General features: G+C 40.6%; 1 non-coding gene and 2 pseudogenes across 1 annotated transcript; all 3 read right to left on the bottom strand.

Annotated features, from left to right (window-relative positions):
* Positions 1–1,504: 1,504 nt before the first annotated feature.
* LOC149517907 (18S ribosomal RNA) lies at positions 1,505–2,591 on the bottom strand (annotated as a pseudogene).
* Positions 2,592–17,882: 15,291 nt separating this feature from the next.
* LOC149517906 (25S ribosomal RNA) lies at positions 17,883–20,517 on the bottom strand (annotated as a pseudogene).
* Positions 20,518–20,749: 232 nt separating this feature from the next.
* Positions 20,750–20,904, bottom strand: LOC149517905 (5.8S ribosomal RNA). Its single transcript, XR_016344792.1, has one exon. It is a non-coding gene; the product is annotated as a 5.8S ribosomal RNA (ribosomal RNA).
* Between the last annotated feature and the right edge of the window lie 1,076 nt (positions 20,905–21,980).

Raw genomic sequence — 21,980 nt, 5'->3', positions numbered from 1 at the left:
AGTCTTGGTCTCAATGAACCAGTACACCTATCTATTGGCACAACACACCAACACACACACATTGTCAAGCACCAATTTGCACATTGACTTAACAAGCCCTGTATTCTCAGTCAAGCACCAGTCTATACACCTGCACACCATGCCTAGCACTTCTATAGTACCACAATAGTAATCGATTGAACACCTAGTCTACATTCTTATACATCTGTATCTTGTGCACTATGGGGCATATCACTACCACACAAGCACAAAAATGACCTACGATGCCCACACCATAAAATTGAATGCCTACACCAACACGTTTGAAACTTCCTTCCAAGGTTAACTTTAGTACCGTGGCACATAGCGTTGATCACTGTGGACTAGCTTTTGCTAACTTTGAACCAATTTTGAACCTATTCTAATACCACTTATCATGGGCTGAGACTTAAGCTTTGACTTGTATGGCTTTAGGACCCAAAAATTGACTCATCTAGTATCCTAGGTAAGTCTTTAATTGGATAGATAAATGGGCTCTCAAAACTTCAAGGCTAGTTGCCCCAATTTGCTGCTAGATAAGGCTATATATAAACTGTTTAATAGAAAGCTAAAGTGAATGATAGAGATAGGCAAGAGTAAACTTGTATTACTCAAGTTGTGAAGTGTATAATAAGGTTGGGGGCACCTCTTATTTATAGCTAAGGCTGACATAGTTCCTATCCTAAGCTTACAAAGAGTCTAATATATATAGGACATTACAATAGGATTACATTGAAGAGTTCTAATTTTACATGGACTCTATTAAAAAAGAGTTTGAATTATCTTGGACTCCTTCATTAGCAGTGCCCATGTGGGGCCCTTTTCTAGGCTTGTGCTTGGTTTGGTTCTACCAATGCTTGGGCATACACCTGCACCTGGGTCTGTCTGAAAGCTACTAAACCAAATCCACTAGCTTAAGCTTCCTGAGCTCATTTCAATGCCTATGCATCCATTCTGGGTCATGGTCTTACTCTTAGGACCTATCTTGCACCTTTATGCTTGGTCTACCTTACATATTGACTTGGTCTCAATAGCTTTAAAACTGCTCCTTGTCTTAATGAGAACCCTTGGCTTGGTCTTTTCTATAGACAGTGACATATAAACTCATTGAATATATTAGTGTAGCGCATGTGTAGCCTAGAATATCTAAGGGCATCACAAACTTGTTATTGCCTCAAACTTCCTTAGCCTAAGCGACCGCAGTCCCCCTAAGAGGCTAGCCATGAAGGATGACCTCCTCGTAGATAGTTAGTAGGCTAAAGTCTCATTCGTTAATGAAATTAACTAGACCAATTGCTTTACCAATCAAGAATAGCCATGCACCACCACCTATAGAATCAAGAAAGAGCTCTCATTCTATCAATCCTTACTATGTCTGGACCTGGTAAGTTTCCCCATGTTGAGTTAAATTAAGCCACAGGCTCTACTCTTGGTGGTGCCCTTATGTCAATCCCTTTAAGTTTCAGCCTTACAACCATACTCCCCTCAAAACCCAAAGACTTTGATTTCTCATAATGTGTTGATGGATTCCTAAAAGTAACACTGTCGATCCTTGGTCAACATTGTTTATGGTTGAGACTAGGATGATATCTGATTGTCTTTGAGCCCCCAACTTTCATTCTTGATTAATGAAAACAGCCTTGGCAAATGCTTTTGTAATTGTTCATCTTTCATAAATCCAAGAATTTCACCTCTGACTATGAAATATGAATGCCCTTGACTATCCCTGTTAATCATTATTCCGATCCCAAAGGCTAACACAATAGGACTAAAATCCTATGATGTTATCCCATGCTAATGTATACAATCTTAGGCTTACTTTGAGCACTTTAATTTATTCAAAGTAACAGCTTTAGAGGAATGACTTGACTAGTTAAGGCTAGGAGTACATCACTGGCAGTAGGGATGAGTAGACCAACGCTCACCATGAGGTAGACCGGATAACCCAACCTTAGTTTCAACTACAAGTTTTTTAATTGCAGCAACATAAACATACACTATTAAAGCTGGAATTATTGCAACTACTAGCACTAGACTTGAACTCTAATGGATCCTTATTAAGGGTTTTAGACTATACTCATTCCAATTACCAGACTCATAGAGCCTAGTATTATTATTTATTGTTACTACCTCGTCAAGTCAGGATTTGGTAATTTGCACACTTGCTACCATTTCTCAAGATTCCTCCTTGGAATCAAACCCTAATTCTTTGTTACTTGTTGCCACCATAGTAAGCCACCATCCTACCATCGAAAGTTGATAGGGCAAAAATTTGAATGATGCATCACCAATACAAAGGCCATGTGATCTGTCAAGTTATCATGAATCATTAGAGCAATAGGCAAAGCCTGCATTGACCTATTATCTAATAAATGCATCCCTTCCAGAAGTCAAGAGTTGTTGCACGTATTAGCTCTAGAATTACTATGGTTATCTGAGTAACAGATACCATCAAACAAACTATAACTAATTTGTTGAGCCATTCGCAGTTTCATAGTCTGAATTAGTTTGAACTGACACATACATGGCTTAATCTTTTAGACAAGCATATGACTATTGGCAAGATCAACTAGGTAGCATTCCTTCGAGATGTTGGCACTACATGAGCCTTAATGCACTGACTAAATGACAGAGAGAGCTAACACAGAGCAAAAGCATCATGCATGTCGAACACATAAAATGCATTGCATTGGATGAACAAGGGTTAAGAGCCCGTGTTTACAAAATCTTCTGCATCTAGAAGCACTATCAAACACCAATGCACCAATGTGGCCACAGAGGTTTGGGTGCCATACTTGGGACATGGGCCTTGATTGAGGTTCGACCTATAGCCCCAAAAAACATAAGACCAATAAAGGATGACAAGACATCTAGTTTTCATCAATTTAGGTATGCAGCACAGGATCTCGATTACACCCTTAGGGTACTATGACCTCATGGAGGGAGATTGAAGAGGATGATGGGTCAGTAGTTCAATGCAGTGATCATGGAGTCTGCCAACATGTACAACCTTAGCACCACTCATATACCCATTGTGTACAAGTGGTAGGATCCATACACATCAGTCCATAACCCACCCATTCAATTACACAACAAGCGAGTGGAGGAAATGACATATGAGGCTACGCCACAATAGCTTCGCATAAGAAAAACATAAGCAAAGGCTATGAGACTATATCTACCATCCAATAAATAACAATGACACGACACCATCGATGCTTGGTCTGGTTAGGATCGCACATAAACTTTATTATCAGCAACCCAAGAAGACATTACCTAACTTATTCTTAGGTTCTTGGGCCGTATCGACTGCATATGTCATGGTTCATGTGCAAGTCATAAGCCAAGTGGGTTAAGAGATGTGGCTTGTTTGAGTTGGTGTGGGCAAAGGATTTGGAAGGATAAAGAATAAGGTCCTAAAGGCATATACGAGGCCCAAGTGTGTAGATCAGGGCTTAGCCTAAGGTGCAAGAGCATGGCAGGGTAAGTAACCTAGTGTCGAGAATGAGGACTGCTCGTTGGAAGGATCTAAAATGCCTTAAAAGAGTGGCACGGGCAAGCAAGCAGATAAAGCTCTAGATTAGCCTAGAAACAGGCTAGGTGCACGAGCACAAAAAAGTCTAGATAAGTCTAAAGGCTAGCCATGTGCATGGGTACTAAAGGTTTCAAAAAGGATCAGGCAGGAAAAATAATAGGCAACCTAAATAAGGAAGGCTCTGAAAGGACCTAGCTGCATGTGGAGCAGTGACTAGATGGGGAAGGTTTTAGAACCTACTAGGTGCGGGCACTAAGTGAGAGTACTTGGACACTTCTAGACTTGAGGCTTAGTAGGGAGCATAGAACAAGCTAGATTTTTCAAAGCCCTTAGTTGACCTAGGAAGTGTTTAGGGACCTTGAAAGGGTCTAGAAGGCCTATAAGGGCCACACATTTGGATCAATAAGGGTCATATGTGTTAGAAAGGCTCAAATATAAATAAAGGCCATTCCTCTCATTTGTCAACAAGTTAGAAGCTACATAAATAAGAAGAACCATATTATAGACTTAGGCATTAAGCAATTGCATATAGTATCATGTAAATAAAAGTTACAATTGCTTTAACCCTCCTTCTTAGCTTTCTCCTAAGCTCTTAGGGAGCTAATGGAAGGCATGGGAAAAGTGATTGGCAAAGAGTCAGGAAAAAGGCTGATTTAGGCCTATGGATGGTAGTTTCCCACCTAAGGCTACATGGTAGCTAGGCTTAAGCTCCCAACATATGACATATACAGGGGCTTAGCCAGGCCAAGGTATTTTTGTGGTCTATGAGAAGGGATTACAAAACATCCAAATACTCAAGAGACTTGGCTAGACCTAGCCCACGACCTTAGCTTCCACTTGCACCACCTCGAAGAGTAGTTACCTAATTCAGGGACTTAGTTTATAGTTTGGGGTAGCATTAATCATAGGCATAGACTTAAGATTAGCATCAACCATAGACATGAACTTGAAATCAACATAGTCAGGCCCTTTTTCCAAATGCATGCCAACTGGTTGAGGTGATGGGTGCTTGTGGTTCACCATAGCAACCAGTCACCAAACAACATGGCTAGAAGGCATACACAACCTAGATTTTGCTCTAGGGATGTTGCCATGTATGTATACAATGATAGGCCCATTGCACACACCTAGTCCCCTTATGGGGAAAAGAGTGGGGCCTAAACAACCACCCTATAAAGAGTATGAGATATTTTACAAATATGGTAGCAATAGACATTAAAGTGTTTGAAATGGGGATACTTTTTGCAAACAAGCAAATCTTGCACCAAAAGTCTATAGGTGTCGATGGTGGTCAAGTATGTGTTTGCACCACGGCCTGGCATCTACCAATGGTGTTCGAGGTAACTACTTGCACCAAGGGCCAGTATGTGCCAATAATGTTCAAGGTAACTACCCACATCAAGGGCCATTTTTTACTGATGCTGATCGAGGCATCTACCATACCAAAGGCCAGCATATGCCAATGGTGGTTGAAACAAATGCCTATACCAAAGGCTAGCTTATGTTGATGATGATCAAGGTATGTGCCTACACCATGTGCCAACATGTGCCATTAATGGTTAAAACCTTGGCTGAAGATTGATTCTAAGCGACAATCCACATGCTAGGCTCGGGCATGTGATGGTGCTACATTTTTTTGTCTAAGGCACCATCATCAAAGCATCACCAAAGTGCCTAATCAATAGCATTAGAGATCTAGTGATTAGGGGTAAGGGCTAAGGGGTGTACACATATGATGTGTGATGGGTGCTAGTCCTTGCCCTTTGTATTGGCCCCCTATCCCCCAAAGAACCTTAAAAACTCTCACCCCCTTAATGAGCATAAGTGCTTTTATAGGTTCGTAGACAACAGCAATTCAAGTGTCCGAAATGGGTATGCTTTTTTCAAATGGCCATAAAATCTTCTACACTTTGATTTTTTAGCTAAATATTTTTTGGATGCTAAAAAAATACAAGGATCTCGTACACCAAATTCGGGGCTAAAACTTCTTCTAAAAAAATTTTAAAAAATCTTGAATCATGACAAATTCTAAAAATTATGAAAAATAGAAAATGTGTCATCTTGCCATGAAACTTCACATGAAGGCTTAGGGGACCATTATATGAATTTACAAGCCATAATTGGCATGGCAAAAATATTAAGACATGCTTAAACCCACCTACTACTAAGTCATGGTATGCATGGTGCGTAGCCTAGGCCTGGGATACACACGCATGATGCGTGATCTAGCATGTGCTGATGGTGTTCGAGGGAACTACCTACACAAAGGGCTAGCATGTAATGATGGTGGTTGAAGTATGTGCCAAGACAAAAGGCTAACAAGTCTCGATGGTGGTTGAGGTATGTGCATGCACCAGGGTCATTCAGTGCCAATGTTGGTTAAGGCATGTGTATGTGTCATAGCCTGCAAATTGGTATAGGCCTAAGAGTTCTCTATTAGTTAAGGAGTAGTTCCAGTTCTAGCATGATAGGATATGACAATTAGAGAGACCAAGCATTAAGGCCTTTGAAGGCTGATGTCATGGGGAATTAGCACAAAACAATGGTATAAGTAGTGATCAAGACTCCAGAGGCTTAGGCACAGTGTTTAGGTTTAGTAGAATTAAGCAAGGCCCTAGTGTAAGTGCTTGTGAACAATGCACAGGCACATAGTCAAACCTAGGCAATGGCCTTGATGATCAAGGTATGGGCACATGGTCAGACCTAAGTATAAATATACCTAAACATAGTCCTAGGAGGATAAGATTTTGGGGCTTCTAGAAGGCCTAGTACTATAGCACAATCTTTGACAAGCTAGAATTATGCTAAGCATTTAAGTTTCATAGGCTAACATAGGCACATAAAGTCAATTCCCTATCTAAGGCCACATGGATTTTAGCTTAAGACCAGAGCCCATAACGCATATGACGAGCATCATTTGCTGTTGATGGTGCTTGAGGGGCAGACAAATGCCTTGGAAGGGATAAAAGAGTGGTGAAAAGGTCATGGTACACATGTTGTACTAAGTGTCAGCATCTGGTGATGGTGTTTGAGGTAACAACCTACACTAAAGGCTAGCATTTATCGATAGTGGTCAAGGCATGTGCATACGTCAAGGGTTATTAGGTGCTGACGGTGGTTAAGGCATGTGGATGTGTCACAGTATGTAAGTTGGTCTAGGCCTAGAGGTTCTCTCTTAGTCGATTAGCAATACTAGTTCTAGCAGGATAAGGATCGATAGCCAGGGGAACCAAGCCCAGGTGCATGTGCTAGTGAGTGCTTATATAAATTTACAAGCCATAAAAATGGCATTGGGATAGCACAACTATAATGTGCAAGAACCCATCTATTGCCCAATCATGGTGCAAATGGTGTAAGGTTTGAGCCCAAGATACTTATGCATGAAACGTGGCCTAGCATATGCCAATGGTTTGAGTAAACTGCCCACACAAAGGGCAAGCGTATGCCGATGGTGGATAAAGCATGTGTCGAGACCAAGGGCCAATGCATCCTAATGGTGGTCAAGGCATGTGCATATGTCATAGTCCATAAACTATTCCAGACCCAAGGGTTCTCTTCGAGTCAAGAAGCAGTTCTAGTTCTAGCAAGATAGGGTTTGATAGCTAAGGGAAAAGGTCTTAAGGCCTACTAGAGGCCCAAGTCATGGGGAACTAGCCAAAATAGTGGTAAGGGCATCGTGTTCATGTTCAGTAAAATTGAGCAAAGCCTAAATGTGAGCACTGGTGAGCACTTATTTTAATTTAAAGCCACAAAAATGGCATTAGCTTGGCAAAAATATGAAGATGTGCCTAAGCCCACCTATTGCCATGTTGTGGTGAGTATGGTGTGTGGCCTAGGCCTAGGATACCCATACATGGTGCATAGCCTAGCATATGCCAATGGTGTTAAAGACAACTACCCACACTAGGGCCAGTATGTGCCAATGGTGGTCAAAGTATATTCTACAAAAAATGGTTGAGTACCCCTTTATGAAGCATTAATAGTAGTTTGCTAGACGTAGGAATAACCTTAACTCTGTGACCTTGGTTGACGGTTCCCACTTTTGGATTGCATAGACCTTGTTACCATTCATCTAGATCTGGCCATTCCCTATAACATGGCCTAGGAATGAGACCTCTTACTGGGCAAATGAATATTTCTCCTTCTTTACGTATAGTTCTTTTTTGCTTAGTACTTGAAACACTTACCGCAAGTGATCCACATGTTCCTTAAATGATTGACTATAGATAACAATATCATCATGGTACATGACAACAAATTGGTTAAGAAACAATTGTAGTATGTTGTTTATCAGTGTATATAATATCACGGTGCATTCGTCAAATCTAAAGGCATTACTAGGAACTAGTACACCCCATAACTAGTCACACATGCTATATTTGGTTCATCACCTTCAACTATCCTCACTTAATAGTATCCTAATCTTAGATCCAGCTTGATGAAACATTGTATTCCTCCCAGCTGGTTGAACAAGTCGATAATAAGGGGAATGGGATACTTGTTCTTCACTATAAGCTTGTTTAGCACCTAATAGTTGATGCACATCTGTAAAGACCCATTGTGGTTCCATTGAAACAAGACTAGTGCACCATATGGAGCTTTAGAAGGCTTAATGAACCTTGCATCTAGAAGCTCCTTGAGCTATCTCCTTGGCTCCTCCAATTCTAGGGGTGACATCTTATATGGGGCTCAGGCTAGTGGCTTGGCATCAGGCACCAATTCAATCTTGTGATCTACCTCCCTTTTGAGAGGTAGTCTCTTGGATAATTCTATAGGCATGACAACCTTGAAGGACTCAAACACCTCTAAAGGGGTGTTGTCTTTTAGTTCTTAAGGCTCATCCTCCTTTGAGGCCACCAAAAAGGTGGCTCCTCCTTTTGCATGCCCTTGGCGAGCTAGATTATGAATAGTGCCTTGGTTTTGGTCCCTTGCTCTTGTTTCATTGAAACACTGCACTGGCACTAATGGTCTAAGATGCAAATCATCTAAGATGCAAATGCAATTGTGAATGGAACAAGGAGTTTATTAATCCTTTAGAGGAAATCTAAATCGATAACAAAGTCATAGTCATTGAGAGGGATTACCTTAATGGATTCCTTACTTTTCCATGCTTCAAGTTATAGCTCGACTCCTTGTGCCATGCCCATGATCGAAACCTCTTTAGAGTTCATGATCTTAATCCATCCCACCCCTTTCTTGACCTTGAGCCCCAATCTCTTGGCCACTCCTTTGAACATGAAAAGATCAAATGTACTTGTGTCCACCAAGGCATTCAAGCACTTACCTACAATTGAGATTTTATCAAACATAAGCCCATTATTCTTATGCCCTTCTCTACTAATATAGAACTTAGCATGATCAAACTAAGCTTTAGTCCCTCATTCTTGGGTTGCTCTTCATACCTCTTGATGATGGCCATGAGCTTGGCTCTATTAGGATAATCTCTGGCTCAATGTTGATTGTCACATAGAAAATAGGTCATAGGTCCACCTTTGGTCACTAATTGTTTGTACTTCTTCTTGTGTCCCTCTTTGGAGGACTTCTATTTGTGTATTAGTGTCTTACCATTACTACTTTTGTCTTTGTCTCCCCTACCTTTGCCCTTGCCTTTGGGCTTGAAAGACTCAAAATTGTACCTTTTCTTGAATTCCACTAAGGATTGAGCGATGGTCATGGCTCGAGTGAAGTCCTGGAGACCCATCCTCTTTAGCTCTTGCTTTGCCCATGGCTTGAGCCCATCCATAAATGCAAAAAGGGCTAATCCTCCATAAGGTTGGGAATTTGGAGCATAAGTTCTTAGAACTCCAAAACATAATCTTGCACCTTTCAATGTTGGGTGAAGTATCGTAGCTAGGTATATGCCTCATCTATAGCGTATCTTGGGTAAATCTGCTACCTAAACTCCTTTTGGAACTTTTCTAATGTTCCAATGGCAGCACCCCTATGCCTAACCTCTTTGGACCTGTAATGCCACCATAGAAGTGCAATGTCTGTAAGATACATAGAGGCAATACTTACCTTAACACCATCTTTCTCGATGCCCAATGCTTGAAAATACTACTCCATGTCCCATAAGAAGTTGTCTATGTCTTTTGTAGATCATGTCCCCCTTAACTCCTTTGACTTGGAAACCTCTACCTAGCTATTGTCAGTATGCCTCCCCCTATGGTTGCCTTGTACGTAGAAAGCCTCCTCTTGAGTTGCTTCATCTCCTCTCTCATGGCCTCTACTAAGGCCACTAGGGTAGAGTTCTTATAGGTAAGGCTTTTAATTTCTTCATAAAGAGTTTGCCTTAACTTATCCATGATCTCTTTTCCAGCCAAGACCAATTCCTCCGTTTGGTCTTCGTACTTGTCTTGTATTTTAGCCATGGCTAATTCCACCTTGGCGAATTGAGCACCTAAGGTTGAGATTATGCCCTTATTGGTGTCTTTCTACCCATTCCAATAGTGTGTGTCTCATGAGTCTCTTACCTTTTAATGTGCTAGGGGCTCTTTTAGAAGTATACATGTCTTAGATTGGGGTCGCACACTAAACTGTGCCCTAATGCCAACTATCATAGACTTCAATCTTAAGCTTTGTAGTCGTGCAGCCTTAGGTAGGAAACTGCCATTCATGTATGCCTAAGTCATCTTTTAATCGAGTTGAGTGAGTGTGCCACTCACCAATGACTTATTGGACCCTAGAGATAATTAAACACTATAGCACACTAAAAAGGCAATGGTAAAAGAATACAAGATCCTTTTTATTACTGGAACAATGTGGCTTATGTACAAATGTGCTTGAGTAGCTTTGTGGGTTCACAAATTCACTAGCTTATAAGTTGCTTATGGGAGAGGGGGCACCCCTATTTATATTTAAGCCTCCACGGCTAAAGTGGTCACCAGTGAGCCAAGTGTATGGCTCTTATATACATTCTAGAGGGTTCCAAGGCCCTTAACACATACAAGGTTAGTGAATTTCTAGAAAAAAGTTGGTTCTAGACACTTTGTGGTGCACCAAGTTTAGAAGGTTCTAGGTTCTCTCGTAAAGTGCCTACACCTCTGGCCTTTTGAAAGCATCCCTACCTAGTGCTACAGTAACCATACCCATTTTTGTATCTCACCCTTCTAGAAGGTTCTATGCCTATGCACTTGGCTTGTAACTAGGCTTATCTAGAGCCTTCGCACCTACAGTGCCCGCACCACCTTTCTAGGGCTTTTGAGAAGCTTCTCTCGAATGGTCCTCAGGTTCAACATCAAGTAACTCTTGTAGGGACTCGTTCATGTGATCTACTGCTTGAGTGAGGGTCTAGCCTCCATGTGTTGGCACTCGAGCCTTGGCCTCAATGGTGCTCATGTGGGGTGTGACATATGCACAAGCTTGGCCAGGCCAAGGCATTTTGTGGCCAACAAGAAAGGACCATGGGACTACCAAATACCCAAAAGACTTGGCTAGACCTAGCCCATGGTCATACATTTTGCTTGCCTACCCCAATGTGCCATTACTTAATTTAGGGACTTGGTCTAGTGTCTAGGCCAACATCAGTTGTAGGAATGGGATTAAGCTTGGCATAGCTGAGCCTTTTTTTCACATGTATACCAATCTAATGAAGCCATGGGCATCTATGGGTCACTAAAGCAACTAGCCACCAGATAACATAGCTAAAAGGCATTCATGGTTGGAATTTGCTCTAGGGATATTGCCATACATGTACGTAATGATAGGCCCATCACACACACCTACTCCCTCTATGAGGGGAGAAGAGGCCCAAGATAACCACCCTTTAGAGAGCATGTGAGATTTTATAGATATGCTAGCAATAGACATTAAAGTGTCTAAAATAGGGACACTTTCTTCAAACAGGCATATCCTGTACCAAGGGTTCGTAAGTGCCAGTGGTGGTCAAGGTATGTACTTGCACCAAGGCCTAGCATGTGCCAAAGATGTTCAAGGTAAGTGCCTGCTGCAAGGGCCAGCAAGTGCCAATGGTGTTTAAGGCAACTACCCATACCAAGGGCCATCTTCAACCAATGCTACTCGAGGCATGTGCCTACACCAAGGGCTAGCATGTGCTAATGGTGGTTGAGGCAAGTGCCTACCAAAGGCCAGCATGTGCCAATGGTGGTTAAGGTAAGTGACCTTGATGATGGTTAAGGCATGTGCTTGCACCATGTGCCAACATGTGCCATTGATGGTCGAGGCCTTAACTGAAGTTTGATTCTAGGCTATGGTGCACATGCTGAGCTCAGGCATGTGTTGGTGCCACTTTTTTATGCCTAGGGAACCATTGTTGGAGCATCACTATAGAACCTAATTGATGGCATTAGGGGTTTCGATGATTTGGGGTGGGGGGTCAGAGGGTGTTTACACATGATATGCGATGGGTGCTAGTCTTTGTCCCTTATGTTGGCTCCCTATCCCTCAATGAACCTTGACAACTCACACCCCCTTAAAGAGCATAAAAGCTTTTATAGGTTCTCAGCCAGTAACCATTCAAGTGTTTAAAATGGGGATGCTTTTTTCAAATGACCATAAAATCTTCTACATTTTGATTTTTTAATTGAATTTTTTTATAGATTCCAACAAAAATACAAGGATCATGTATACCAAATTTAGGGCCAAAACTCCTAAAAAATTTTCAAAAAATCCTAAATAGCAAAAAGTTTTAAAGATTGTGACAAATAAAAAACAAGTCATCTTGCTATGAAACTTCACATGAAGGTTAGCGGACTATTATATGAATTTACAAGCCATTAAAAAGCCATTGGCATGGCAAAAGTATGAACATATGCCTGAACCCATTTATTACCTAGTCGTGGTGCACATGATGTGTCACTCAAGCCTAGGACACTGACATGTGGTGCACAACCTAGCATGTGCTGACGGTGTTCAAGGGAATTGCTTACAAAAGGGCCATCATGTGTCGATGGTGGTCGAGGCATGTGTCGAGACAAAGGGCCAACAAGTCTCACTAGTGGTCGATGCATGTGCACATGTCATAGGCCAAGACTCAAGCTCCAAGCTCGAGTAGGTCCAAGACATAAAAATGGACTCCTTCATGTCCTAGATCAACCTAATGCAAGAAATGGTACATAGACACTCTAGACTACAAGCTTGGTTACCTAGCATGTTGTAAAGCAAAAGGGCATATCAAGTGTCAGAAGAAAAGCTGACAAAAAAAGAATAAAAACGTTTAAGTTAAGAGTAAAGATGTTATTACTCAATGGTTCTATTATGTGTACAATAGGGGTGGAGGCTCTCTATTTATAGCTGAGTCCTCCTTACATTTAGTGCCTAAGATACATTCCTAAACTCTAAAGATTACAATCCCTTAATTCTAAGAGCTAAGATACAATCCTTGATTTTAGGCGATTTGGTGTTACTGCACAATCCTTGACTTGCTAAAATCATGCTAAGCACCAGGCCTTTTATAAGCCTCCAAGTCTAATCCTCCTAAGATTATGTTCAGGCATGCCCACACTTAGGTCTGACCATGCACCTACATCTTGATCATCAGACTACTCACCTAGATCCAACTAAGAGCCTGCGCATTGTTCACTAGTGCTTGCCATTGGGCATGGCTCAATCCTATCGAACTTGAACACCGTCCCTAAGCCTCTAGAGTCTTGATCACTGCCTTCCTATTGTTTTGGGCTAGTTTCGCATGACCTAGACTTCTAGTGCACCTCAGGGCATAATTGTCTTGGCTTTTAGACTCTATCCTATAGAACTGAAATTATCACTCACCTCAGAAAGAACCCCACTTGTCATGGGCCGAGACTCAAGCTCTAAACTAGTGTGGCTCTAAGACATGGGAATGAACTCTTTTGCATCCTAGATTAGCGTAACATAAGAAATAGTGCATGGACACTCTAGACTATGGGCTTGGTTGCCCAATACGGTAAAAAACAAAAAGGCACAATAAATGCTAGAAAAAAGGCTAACAAAAAAATAACAAAAAGGTTTAAGGTGAGAGTAAGAATGTTGTTACTCAATGGTTCTAGTGTGTGTACAATGAGGGTGGGGGACTATATATAGCCAAGTACACCTTACATTTAGTGTGTGAGATATATTCCTAAACTCTAGAGATTATAATATTTTGATTTTAGGAGCTAAGTTATAATCCTTGATTCTAGGGGATTTGGTGCTACAGCGTAATATTTGACTTGCTAAAATCAACTTGAGCGATAAGCCTTCTTGAAGCCCTTAAATCTAATCTTCCCAAGTCTTTGTTTAAGCATATGGGCCCAACCATGCACCCATACCTCAATCATTAGTGCTACTGGCTAGGTCTATCTAAGTGCTCGTGCATCGCTCACTAGCACCCACACTTGGGCTTGATTCAATCCTACTAAAGCTAAACACCTTTCTTGAGCCTGTAGAGTCTCGATCACTACTTACCCCATTGTTTTGGGGTAGTTCCCCATGACTTAGACCTCCAATGCACCTCAAGGCGTGGTTCCCTTGGCTATCAGACTTTGTCTTGCCAGAACTACAACTGTCACTTGACTTGGAGATAACCCTTGGACTTGGACTAGCTTGCGGGCCATGACATTCTTCCTCACTCATTCTAGCAATGCCTTCATTGCTAAGCAATGCCTTCATTGCTAAGCAATGCCTTCATTGCTAGGCAATGATACACTCACCTTGTACACTGGTATTGACTCCTACCCTATAAGCCAATTTTCCAACATTTTTATCCTATTCCTAAACATGTACTTTGTTGGCTTTTACTATTCTCGATCCTACGTTCCTCAACATTTTGCTACAATCCTATATTCCTTAACACTCTACTACAATGGACCTTTCCATCTATGCTACTGATGCTTCCTATGCTTCCTTTGAGTTGCTTGTGGCACACTCTCTTATGAGGAATTTGGCTATACTAAGGGACTTATGTTGTGGCACTCCACTACCATTGGTTTTCCCTCATCAACTCCTCAAGAGGTCCTAACCCCTTGGTGGTCTTGACCAGCACCTGGCCACTATTCTTTGGTCTCATTTTGGTGTTATTTACCACTTCCACTCTGGTTTTTAGATAGCCCCTTTGCTTGCTTGAGGCCCAAAAGATTCGATCACTCCCTGACCTGATGTTGCCTGGCATAAAAATAGTAACTCAAGGCCCTTTGCCCCTATTGGTGGCTCTATTGATCTTACAAAATCTAGGTTTCCCTGTAGCCCTTTCCTCATTTGAGGAACAAACATCGGTGTCTCCCCCACTTTGGCTTTTTCATTTTGGCTTTGGAGACTTGGTGTACTCAACTTGACTCAATGATTACATAGTAATTTTGGCCTAACTTGACTCCTAAACCTCTTTTCATTGCTGCTTTGCCTTTACCCATGACTTTGGTCCATTAATGAAATGCTTAGGCACCTCTAATCTCGGTCTCAACCCATAATAGCAACCACAATAGCTTACAATGCAGCATGGTGAACCTTGAGCCTAGCCAATTCCTCTTACAAGGTTGTCACTATGGACTCTAATGCTTCATTACCCTATATAAGCTTTTCCATTGCCTTATTTAAGGATCCTTTAATGTCTTGAATTGATCTATTATCTAAAACATGGCCTCCACACATTTCACTAACCAAGTGCTTGTTAGCACATATCTTGCTGAAGCCTTCCCCTACCTGTTTGTAGATGGGTGTTCCTCAAACACCTCACTTAGGCCCCTTATTTGGTTTTCCCTAGCTATGCCATAGCCCAAAGCACACAAACTATTAGTTCATGAATGCAAAAATTGAAGGATTACATCAACTCTAGTAGGCACTCAAGCAATCCGATTTTAGTTCTTGCAAGCCAGCACGCTAGTCTATTAATACAACACACCAACATAGTACACACTATCAAGCACTAGTCTGTATAATGGCTCAACGCACAATCCTCTCTTAGTTAGGCTCCAATATGCACATTTGCTTACCTGTACAGTGTCATAGGCCAGGAGCTTAATCCTAGCTACTATGTGGCCTTAGGTAGGAAACTATTGTTCATATTCCTAAGTTAGCCTTCTTTTTTTACTCTGTGCCAAACACTTTTGCCATGCACTCCATTGGCTCCCTAGGAGCTTGGGAGAATGCTATGAAGGAGAGTTAAAGCAATTGTAACTTCTACTACTTACACTCTTTGTAGCATTACCTGTTGGGGTCGAGGTTCATGGTCAGAATAGATAATGTGGCAACTAGCTACTTCTAGACACAGAAAAAGTTATCCCTCAAGTAGGCCTATTGGTAGGATTTTCTAGCAAAATTTGATTACAGGTTGGAGTATAAGCCTGGGTAGGCAAACATAATGGCTGATGCCCTAAGTAGGAACGTAAACCTTACTGCCATTAGCCAACCAAAAGGGTTTTTGGTGCCACACATCAAGGAAAGGCTCACGCATGATCCTATAGCCAAGGCTCTCATCGAGTATGCCAAACAAGGTAAGACTAGGCAGTTTTGGTTGCAAGTTGACTTATTGTACACCAAGGGCAATAGGTTATTGATGCCATAGCATGGAAAGCTCTATAGGGAAGTTTTGCAAGAGTGCCATGATTCGAGGTGGGCTGGTCACCTGGGAGTGAGTCGCACCTTAGGCTTTTTAGAGGAATGGTATTACTGGCTACACATGAGGTAGGATGTGGATGCCTATGTGAAGACTTGTCTTATGTCTCAATTAGACAAGGTAGAGCTTAAGAAACTAGGTGGTTTCTTAGAGCCATTACCGATACCAGGTGACCACGGGAGAACATCATCCTAGATTTCATAGTCAATTTACCAAAACTAGAGGGGTTTGGGAACATCATGGTAGTGGTGGATAGGTTTTCCAAGTATAGGATTTTCATTCTAGTAACCAAAGAGTGCTTAGCCAAATAGGAAACCCCATTTCTTCCTGAAGAATATGGTGAAGTACTAGGGAGTATCAAGGACCATTGTTAGTGGTTAGGATGGGTGTTTCATAGGGCGGCTCTAGACTGAGTTGTTCAAGCTATTAGGGTTAGACTTGAACTTTTCCACCAGCATGCATCTATAGAATGACAAGTAGACTGAGTGAGTGAATGGGCTATTTGAGGTACTATGTGAGTGCCACGTAAAGGGACTGGCCAAAGTAGTTAGATGTCACCCAATTTTCGTACAACTTGCAGAGGAGTGAAGTAACGAACCAGAGTCTTTTTAAGATTATGATAGGTTAGCAACTGTTAACCCCTAGTTTGATCACTACAGGTTATACAGGGCCTAATCTAGCAATGTACAAGTTTGCCAAGGCTTGGTAGGAGTAAACCAACTTGGCCAGAGTCTATCTACACAAAGTCATAAAGAGGTCAAAGAAGTGGGTAGACCAGAATAGGAGGGACATATAGTTCCAAGTAGGGGACTTGGTTTCGATGAAGTTGCACCCCATTATGCACCAAAAAGTGCTACACAAAGGCTTATTCCAAAGGTACGAGAGACCTTTTAGAGTTCTTAAGAGGGTAGGCAAGGTTGCCTACAAGCTAGATATGCCACGCAAGCCAAGGGTACACCTAGTGTTCCATGTTAGCATGCTTATGCTATTCCATGAGGATGAGAGAGATCTAGTATGGGAAGAGTTAAAGTGTGCACCATTGGGAGTCAAGGCCTTATAAAAAATGGAGGTCCGTAGCATCATTGCTGATCGAGAGGTGTGACAAAAGAACTACCAGCAAAGATAGGAGTACTTGGTGCACTAGAAGGGACTCGAGACAGTGAGGCGAGTTGGAAGCCAGTAGAAGACTTGTGGTACTTCAACAACCAGATTATGTATTTCCACATAGAGGATGCAACAAAGGCATTGTGCAATTAGGTGAGGGAGAATATGATGCCCTGGATGGGTGCACCAAGCGCTTAGGCCCGAGCAACAGGGACCAAGGTTCAAGCATCGGGGATAGTTGTAGGGGTTGGCACAATAAGCATGAGAGATAAGTCCCAATTGCCCGCACAACATACAGGCCTACTCACACATCTAGGACTAGCCCTGTAACATGCCCACACTGTACCTAGGTGGACCAAAGGAGCTGAGCCAATCTAGAATCTTTTAGAGGCATCTAAGATTGGTAGCATTCAGTATGAAGATCTAATTGACCCTGAAAATCAGGAGGAGCCTTATGTAATCTGTGTAATAATGTGTAATCCCTGATTTTTCAAAAACTTGTAAATCCTTTAATTTTAAGAGTTAGCCATAAGTAAAACTAGGAGCCTCAACTATAAATAGAGGGTCACCCCACCCTCAGTTGTACATTATCACATCTTTAGACACAATCTATCTTTAGTAATATACTGCATATTCCAGCATTCTCTATTGTGTTCACTAACTTGTGTATTCCACCCTTTCTTTTTCTTTTTTGCCTGTACACTAGTTGCATAGGTTAAACTTAGGCATACGGAGTTAATTCCAAGCCCTAAGACCATACAGATTCAGGCTTAAGTTCGAAGCCCATGACATAATGACCAATTATGTGAATCAGTGGTTCCATTTATACTAGGTTGAATTGCTATTATGATGCTGCCATCAATAGGGTTAAACTAACCTATCTCACAATGGTCTAAACCTAGCTTATGTTCCCTATTGGCAACACTTGGTGAATTCTACTTCATAATGATAGGAAGACCTGACATCAAAGGATCAAAAAACAATGTTGCTATGAACGCTTGGTTGCCACAAGTGGGATAATAGATAGGGATAGTGGGAATCTCATTAATTTATTCAAGCACATTACTAATTAGATGATGAGGCATTTGGCTACCTTAAGAGAGTCATAGTTACTCTTGCCATTTACTCGTGCCTAGTTGAATTTCTTCACTTTGACATTCAGAGCACTAGGTAGAAATCACATTGCTTGAGCATCTGCAAGGACAATCACAATGCTTTGGTTTAATTAAACAGTTGGATTTCCCTTCTCTTTATCAATTTTGAGTCAACTATTCATTACCTAGGAAAGGCCCTCAAGGGAGCTATTCCTAGTTCATCCCCTGGCCGACACGCGATAACCCACTCTCACTGTGGGAATAACTCGAGTAGTGCAATGGTAACTGATGGGTTTAGGACTGGGACCCTTATGCCTAACCCTTGAGCCAATCCTTTTCCTAAGGTTACATATACAATTTGCTAACTTCATTTGCCTATATTGTTCCATTGACTAGAGGCTATTCATATTAGAGACTTGATGTAATTATTAGTATGGTTGGGACTGATAGCACTTGGTCTTCCAAATTTCAAGGGCTATTGAGGGTGAACCAGACGTTATGCAACATGTGGCACTCTTCTGGCCTTTGGCTGAGCTATTTCCAAGGTGGGCAGGCCATTAACGAGAAAATATAAACCTTCTCAAGGCCTCTACCTATGTCTTTAGACTCCCTGACATTGCCATCAGTCGTTGCATCTTAATTTAAAAATTTTAACCTAATTCTCTTTTGAAGCACACATTGGACGCGCTATAAGATGGGCTTCCCTCATCTCTTAGGATCGACTAACCCATGTGCAAGTGCATTTACATGGAACTTTTCTCCTTTTCATTCTTATTTGAATATTTGCTACTACCACCAAGATTTGCACTAATGGCTACTCTGCTAGAACTTGTACCCTAAGTTTTGTAGTAATCGTTGCACCTTTTAACTCATTGGGGCCTGAACTTACCCCGATAATTGGGTATAGATCATTAAATTAAGTGCCATTCACTTTCGAGGCTACTTGATTTGGTAGGTGAGTTATTACAGACTCCTTAGTGAATTTTAACTTCCATGACCACCATCCTATTGTCTTAATCAACCAACATCCTTTATGGGTTCTAGGTTCATACATAGTTGGGCACTGTAACCTGGCTTTTGATTCATCCCACATCGATAGCCCGACTTACCAAAAATGGCCCACTCAGAGCTCTCAATTTTTTAGCATGGCTCAATGAAACAACCATGCCATCTTACCTATTTAAAGTTTGAGAATATGTCAAGGATGTTATGCCTCTGATGCCTTTAATCATTGGCCTTACCCAATAGAACTTGCTATGGGCTCCAACTATCCTAAGGGAAACTTTGGAGGGAACTAGTTACTAGATGGTTCGATTAGTCTTTTGACCCTATACTTAATTAGATGAAAGTTTTGCATGTCAGTATCACTATAGGCTTGCACCAAAGTTTTCTCCGGCTTTGCCTTGCTTAGGTATAGTTCACTATCTTTTGGGTCTCGATAGGCATGCTTACACTTGAACCCTTTTCAGAAAATCAAGGTCAGTTGGTAGTACACTCATAAGGGATCTTACAAATTAGCTACCTTATGCTTTATGGGTTTTCTAGCCCATTGACTAGCACACATTCAGACTCCTTGGTCCATGTTTCAAGATGGACCAGATAGGGAAATTGTAGGCTGATGTTAGGAGCACACATGTGCTAAGGCACATTGATATGGCATGTGCTACATTGTTTGATTGCAGTGATGACGTCTACATAGGCATATCGAAAGCCCGAGCTTGGGCTATCATCATTACCTGCATCGGTCTATACCCTGAGCCAACTGGTGGACCAACTTTCACCTATCTATATCCAACTGGGGTGCATTGCCAGCCTCTATCTACTTCTTTCCCTATATTTTCAAGCACTTTTTCATTTTTTTTCACAGTCCTTTTCATCCTTCCCTTTTAGTATTTGTTCACTATCAGTCTTCACCTGTACTCAACCTTGGACAAAATTTATTGCCTAATTGAGACTACATTCCTAAACTACCTGACTCACAAATAGTGCCTCATGGTGTGATAGGGTCTAAGCACAATGGGGCTCTCACCTTTTTTGGCACCCCTTTTAAGGGGACTTAGCCTCAGTCCACCACTAAGGATGTTTTTTCATACTACAATTTGGACACCATGGGTACACAATTCTTAGGGCAGGTTCTTCCTGATTCACTCACCATTACTAGGGAAATCCTAGTAAGTTTCTTTTTATCTACTTATTGATATGCTTAAACATAATAGGTAATCCTGCTTGACCTAAGGTTACAATGCAAACATCAACTGAGTGATGCATTGGTTTTAATAGGGTCCAGATGGACAACAAGTGCATGTCACTAGAGACAAGACATGCTGAGAGATTTACCACCAATGCTAATGGCATTATCATTGTCGATGACTCACTTTTAGGCCAACCATGACTAATGAGATCACAAGAAGCCATCTTCCACCCCTTCACTTGAAACCCAATAGGCAGGGGGTTAGAGGGGGCAACAATGCATGACACCTAGGTAGGTGTACCCTCAGCTAATGGCTGAGGGCACAACTTGCATTTAAAGACTCAATGGTTCATAGGATTCTGCAATTCACACCAAATATTGAATTTCGCTACATTCTTCATTAATACGAGAGCTGAGATATCCATTATCAAAAGTCATTTTGGTCTTTGACAAAAAAAAAGTCAAGGTACTACACGCGTAGTAAAGCAAATGGGATGGCGATGGCACATGTGCTTTTTTTCATTTTAGTTCCATGGTGCAATTTGTGTCAAGGGTTTGTTATTTGGTTGTATGAACTGATATAATTTTTTTATGACGAAATAAAAGATCATAACAATTTGAAATAGATAACTATTTAAATAGTTATGACTATTTAAACTTGTTTAATAAACATATTTATTTTTTAAATCTGTTACTTATTAATTGTCAAAATGTTAATAAATTAATATTATTTTAATTCGAATAAGCTTGTATGAACAAAGACAATTTTTTATGACAAAATGAAAAGTCATAACGATTTGAAATAAATATTTATTTAAATAGTCACAACTATTTGAATTTATTTGGTAAATGTAGTTATTTTTTAAATCTTTTATTTATTAATTGTATGAATATTAATAAATTTGTATTATTTTAATTGAAATAAGGTTGTATGAATAGAAAAAATTATTTTATGACAAAACAAAATGTTATAGCGATTTGAAATAGGTAATTATTCAACTAATCGTAACTATTTGAACTTGTTCGATAAATAGATTTAGTTTTTAAATCTCTTACTTATAAATTTTTGAAATATTAATGAATTAGAATTATGCTATTCCAAATAAGCTTGCATGAATAGAAACAATTGTCTTGTGACAAAACAAAATGTTAACGATTTGAAATAGATAATTGTTCAAATAGTTATAACTATTTGCACTGGTCAAGCCAATAGATTCATTTTTTAAATTCGTTACTTATTAATTTTTAGAATATTAATAAAATAGCATTATTTTATTCCAAATAAAACTATATCAATAGAAACAATTGTTTTATGACAAAACAAATGGTCATAATGATTTGAAATAAATAATTATTCAAATTGTTATAACTATTTGAAGTAGTTTGGTAAATATATTTATATTTTAAATCTCTTAATGTTAGCCTTGAATTGATCCTTATTTTGAAATGACAAAACATTAAGCTAAATAAGCTTGATCAAGATTTTGAAAAAGATTTATTTAGTACATGTTC

Source organism: Durio zibethinus, chromosome 8 (assembly GCF_047325235.1).
Source record: "Durio zibethinus cultivar Kanyao isolate XHJ-2024 chromosome 8, ASM4732523v1, whole genome shotgun sequence".
In the NCBI taxonomy this organism is placed as follows: Eukaryota; Viridiplantae; Streptophyta; class Magnoliopsida; order Malvales; family Malvaceae; genus Durio; species Durio zibethinus.
The sequence above is the reverse complement of the archived record's forward strand: the minus strand, read 5'-3'. Positions and strand labels throughout refer to the sequence as shown.